The sequence below is a fragment of the Lemur catta genome, chromosome 1, assembly GCF_020740605.2.
Source record: "Lemur catta isolate mLemCat1 chromosome 1, mLemCat1.pri, whole genome shotgun sequence".
In the NCBI taxonomy this organism is placed as follows: domain Eukaryota; kingdom Metazoa; phylum Chordata; class Mammalia; order Primates; family Lemuridae; genus Lemur; species Lemur catta.
Window position 1 is genome coordinate 74,897,531 of NC_059128.1, and position 6,216 is coordinate 74,903,746.

The window sequence follows — 6,216 nt, forward strand, 5'->3', positions numbered from 1 at the left end:
AGGAAACTTGACTTCCTTCACAGCTAACATAGGCTACTACCCATAAACTGAAAGAAATCTTTAGGGTAAAAACAAAAACACGAGTCCTTCTCAACAAGGACACTGAAATGAATCAGCCCAGACCTCCTCTCCAGAAGCCTCCACGGTTTCACAGGTCATTCCCCTAAACGGAGAAAGGGAATCTTTCTTTCTTTCCCTCAATGACATGGAACAAACAGAATGTCCCTCATAAAAGTAAAAAATAAATTTTAAAAGAAAATTTCAGTTTCCTTTAGGGTTAAACAAAGTAGGATCTCAATAGGAAAATCCAGAATGTCCTTCCCCTCAGCCATTAACACTCTGCTCACGATTTTCTGTTTCTTGCAAGCTTTATCTGGAGCCCCTGGGGTCTCTGGTAAGAGATACTTTAGCAAATAGAGAAGTTGGGGCAGGCTGCTGGCTTCCTTGTGTTTTTTCCTCTGAGCCATTTCCCAAAACTTCTTAAAGTCCTCACGTTATACAAAGTGAAGATTTGTTCTCTCTGCACCAATAGTCGAGAAGTCTCTCCCAACAGGAGTTTTCACTACTGTTGCTGTTTGGAATTGGCTCAGCAGACGTAAACAGGGTCATCCGGGGCCAAAGAGGGTGGGTGTTTAGTTTTAAAGCTCGGGGTTAAGAGTGAAAGCATGTGACTCCAGCCTGGCCAGAAACAGAGAAGCCTTTGTGTGCAGCCAGCGAGCGAGTGGCAGTCCTGAGGCTAAACGCAGGGGGAGGGGAGAGAACGCTGACACAGGTTGCAGGGGCTGAGAGGATCCCACTGGAGGGAGATTAACTCTTTGTTTCAGGCTCCCGGGCTTCCACACGGACAACTTCTGTTTGTGGCTCACAGTAGAGGAAAAAAACCTTCAAAAAATAGAGTTTGCAAAGGGACACACATGCTCCTGCAGCAGAGTGGCGATGGGAGGCAGACCGAAGCAACTGGAAGCAAGAGCAATGTCCGAGGGGGAGTTTTCGGTAGTTTATCCATAGGACGTCCTTGGAGTCCTCCCATCTACATGCTGCAGGCTGTGCCTGGCCCAGCGCTCCCCACCCCCCAGCCCCCTTCTGAGAGCAGGCAGCCTGGACCACACCTCCCCTGGGTCCTCCTCCCCAGGAGAGGAGGGTGGCGGTTGGCAGGGCACTGCCGGAGGGAAGCTGGCAGGCTGCTGACTCAGCCCACCCTGGCTGTGCCCTCAGGCACCAGCAGCCTGTTGGCAGTGTCCTCTACCAAGGTGCTCGGGACCCACAGACACTTGGTGAGCTTGGGCTCTGCTCACAGCTGACACTGAGCAAGGCAGGGGTGGCCCTCAGTCTGGGCCCCCTGCACCCCTGCCAGTGTGCCCTTTCCCCAACCCCAGCTCAGCCCAGAAATTGCTGCATTGAACCTTACTGAAATGAACAAGTCAGATTTCCTGAAAGTCTGCAGAATGTGACTTCCAGACTTTGGCAGGGGGAGGAAAGGAAACAAGGCTCATTTTGCCACTTGAAGCTGGTCCTGTGGGAGTGCTCAGGAGTTGTTCAGAAGAGAATAAGGCAGTGGACGGCGCACCTTGCTGAGCGCCACACCGTCAGCACTCCATATTCCTCCACTGCGATTCTTCAGATTCTTCACGTCTTCCCCCATGCAGATTGCCGAGCTCCAGGCAAGTGTCAAGGTCTTTGCTGGATAGTGGGGCTACCGTGGTGGTGAATGACACAGACCAGCGCCTGCCCACAAGGGGCCTTCAGTCCATTCAGATGGTCAAAGAGCCACACACACAATAATGTCCTTTAGTGGTCAAGAAAATGGTGGCTGCTGGTGGTGAGAGGTGATGAGGGCATTTGCTGGTCTCTAATGGTATGAAGTCCAGTCTTACAGTTGGATTTCAGTTTCCCCAGCTGGTGAAATGTCATCAGCTCTTCTCTACATTTCATGGAGGAAGCACCAAAATGATATATCTGGAATGGCCAAAAGCTGCAGAACACTGCGGCAGTACCCAGCGCTGGTGCTCAGGCAAAAGGCTCGCTGACCCCAGCCTCGATCTATCGGACTCAGGGGCTAATGGATTTTTCTGTGGTTGCTGTTTAGAACAGTCCCCAGCCCTCTCAATGTGTGTTTTCAGTACCTATGAAATTGGTGCCCAGGGCTCAGGGGCACTTGGCAAATGAAATGGTGTGTTAGAGATGACATTGCCACCACGCACTGAACCCTCTCCACTTCAAAGGTAGAATCACTGGGCAGAACCCTGGGCTCACTCAGGTGCAAAACAAGAAGCTTTTATCAGGGTTGCCCAGAGCTCCTGGGCCTTTGCTGTGTCAGCTCCTGGGCCTCCCACAGCCAAGGCCACATTCTCCTACACCTCCAACGTCTGACTGCTCCCCACCAGCTCATTCTGCATGAACCTCTGAGACGCCTTGATCAGAAGCCCCTTTCTGAGTTTATGGAAAGGCATCCCACGTTCATTGCTCCTCTTCGAGCTGGGGCAATGAAGAGTTGCAAAGACAACTATGGCCACAAATGCCCTCTCTGGGCTGGGGTTCATTGCTCCTCTTCGAGCTGGGGCAATGAAGAGTTGCAAAGACAACTATGGCCACAAATGCCCTCTCTGGGCTGGGGTTGTAGCCTCCAAAAGGGCCAGACCATTTTCATAGCTTTGGTCTCCAAGTGTGCAGACAGGAAGTGCACATCTCTGAAATCAAGAATGCAGTGCGATAAACACAAGAACCTCTAGAGATTGCACCATCCTCTTTCACAGAACACAGGGTGAAACGTACAGGAGGTAGAAGTCATTCCTTGCAACACGAGGAAAGTCAGGAGTAGAATGAGGAAAGAGCTTGCTTTGGTTTCTAAGTTTTTGCAGTACTTGTTCTTTTGCTTTTTCCTCTGCAATAAAGCCAATAATCTTTAAGCCCAGGGACGAAGTGACAGGTTCAGAGCCTCAATAATTTGCTTGAAATGTTAGCCTAACACAAAATGTTAGCCTTATACAAAAATTCTTGAGTCTGTGCATATTATGTGCCTTTCCCAAAGAGAGGATCCCTCTATTATTTTAGAAGAATCTCAAAAGAGTTTTAAGACCTGACAAAAAAACAGCTGAATACAATGCTGGGTAAGTCACAGACATGGTCTGGTCCTATCCCATTGACAGATGAGGACACCAAGGACCAGAAAGGTGAAACCAACTTCCTTGCCCAAAATCATTCAGCCAGTAATTGAGAGTCAGCTTAAAAAACCCATCTCCTCAATCTTAGTTGGGTGGGTTTTCCACTGTTCCATACCACCTAGATTTCTTGTGGGCCATAATTTGAGGGCAGGGACCACATGGCCCGTTCTTTCGAATCTCTGCACTGAGCTTAGGGCGGTGCCATTGATCCATTCAGTGGATCTCATCTTCTCAGGGACGGGGGCAACATTCAAATGCTGGTGACAGATCCACCTGCAGGGTGGCATGGAGGCAGGGGACCTTTGAATGGCAGCAAAAGCAGCGGCCAGACGAGACATCACTTACTTTCACACTCCCTTTAGGGCAATTCCAATTCCAATTCTAATTCCACCCTGAGTCTTCCCTGTTAGGAGAGCAAAAATTTCTCCTGGGAAGCAGGGGATTTAGGGCAGAGTGGTTGGCTTTGTGGTCCAAAGGAGTGTCATTTTACTCAAGGACTGGTTCCAAGACCTCCTATAAGGCAAAAGTCACATGAAGTGAAAATTGCCCTGGAAAATCCTTTAAACCACCCATGAAGTACAACAAGCAGACATTATCACTTCACAGGAAATCCCAGCCAGCCAGCTCTTCTGTCAGGTTGGAAGGGAGTTCTGTTGCCCCAGTCGAGCAGCTGGATAGCATTTAGGGCCATACTGGACCGGAGAAACGTACTTATCTTTGAGTGTGATGAGATGTTCGTGTGCTATGAGGCCAGGGAAGGGCTGTCATGTGTGTTCCTACATCACGCTCCCTCCAGGCACTGCACACTCATCAAGTGGAAGGGCAGGAGACCGGCGGCTGCACTGTGTCACTGTATGTCAGTATGTCACTATATGTGTTCCCCTTCTCTTTCTCTCTGTCAGCTGAGCTTGTACAGTTGACTTCGTGTAAATTAAATGGGTGCTTCAGGAATCTGCCCCTTAATACTAGCACCTCAACATGCTGCCACCTTGGGCTGCCACTCCCGAATTCCTGACCCACAGAGTCTGCAAGATGATAAATGTTTGTTGTTTTAAGCTGCTAAATTGGGGGGTAATTTGTTACGCAGAAGGGTAGCTGGAGAGGCAGGCTAAGGAATGATCTGGTAGGGCAGGTTTTCCAGTGGGAGCAATGGGTTTGGGTCTGCCACTTAGGTCCCCTGGCAGCGCAGAAGACTGTGCTATGGGAGAGGCAAGGCTGGCTAGGAGGCTTTGCAGGCGTCCAGGCAAAAGGACTTACGTGAAGATGATGAGAAGAGACAGATAGAGAAAAGATAGGTACAAGAGACATTTCCAAGTAAGAATGGTCAGCGCTTATTGATCAACTGCCTATAAATGATAAAAGTAATATTATCAATAGCTAACATTTATTGAAAACTTACTATATCCCAAGCATTATTCTAAGCACATTACACATATTCACACATTCAATCCTCGTAACAACCTTATGGGTAGGTACTATTATCTCATTTTACAAATGAGGAAACTGAGGCACAGAAAGATTATGTGACGTGCCCAGTGCCACACTGGGTTCAAACTTAGGTAACTGTGCCTTTAACTTCTCACTGTACTTCCTCTGGAGGGGATCAGGGAGAAGAAGGGGGGATAGAGGTAGGACAAAGGGGAGTTCCTGGGGTTTCCAGCCTGGGCAGCTGAGTGCAGCCTTAGCAAGCTAGGAGCAGAGGACTGGAAAGGAGACGTTACTATCAACAATCACCTGCTAACTCCCTGTGTCTCTCGTAGGAACTGCTTAATGGCTCAACTACAACCCAGCAAGTGAAATGCAGAATCACATCCGGACGTGGCACTAGGCCCCACTTCTACCACACTCCAGTAAAAATAAACCTCTGTCCAAATACAGAGTGGTTAGAAGTGCCGTGTTTTACAGGAGAAGAGGCAGTTATTTGGCATTAAAAATAGATAGGTTTTGGCTTCCTTGAAGATCTGGACAAGAGCAGTGCAATTTCTAAATAGAAACACGCATGGATTGGGTGAGCCCCCCTCAGACTGACTCAGCTATTTTAAAAAGCCCAAAGGGAAAATTATGTCCCCTTTCTGGGCCTCAGTTTACTCATCCATAAGACAGAGAGATCAGGCAAGACGATCCAGCATCAAGTCGAGCTCCAACCCATTATGAGGGTAGGAACTGGAGTCCAAGGCTGGACCTCAGAGAGTTGACAACTCCCTAGATCACAGGGAGCCCAGCACAGGTGAAGTGGGTTGGCCCTTTAGTTCACAACTCACTGCTGATAGGATCAGGAATAGTTTTGTTTTGATTTTTTTTTTTTTTTTTTTTTGAGACAGGGTCTTGCTCTGTCACCTGGGTTAGAGTGCAGTGGCGTCATTACAGCTCACAGCAACCTCCAGCTCCTGGGCTCCAGTGATCCTCCTGCCTCAGCCTCCCAAGTAGCTGGGACTACAGGACTACAGGCATGTGCCACCACGTCCAGCTAGTTTTTCTATTTTTTGTAGAGACAGGGTCTCGCTCTTGCTCAGGCTGGTCTTGAACTCCTGGCCTCAAGTGATCCTCCTGCCTCAGCCTCCCAGAGTGCCCAGCCAGGCGTGAGCCACTGTGCCCAGCCAGGAATAGTTTTTCCTGAGGATTTTCAGAACTCTGTTGAGAGCTTTAAATTACCCTTTAGAGTCAGACACATTGTTAACCTACAAAGAACTGCAAGTGAGGCAGTCCCCTACAACTAACACGTCTCCTAAGCTGCTACCTTGACAGAAGGAAGGGGTAGCCGGGTGTGCGGGAAGGGGCCCTTTCCATCACTGAGCACCAGTGTTGGGCAGGTCCTTTGACACATCCCCTTTAATCCTGCAAAGCAGGCATAGCTGTATTTTCCATGTGGAAGAATGAAGGCTCAGAGAGGTTACATAACTTGCCCACCAAGATCATTCAGCTGGTAGAGGCTGGAACTGGGATCCCATGGATTCCAAAGTCCACATCTTTCCACCTCATGGGGCCTCTGCTGCTCGTTGTGTCATCAGAGTCACACTTCTCAACCCCAAGAGGGAAAAAGAAGTCATGGCAAAAG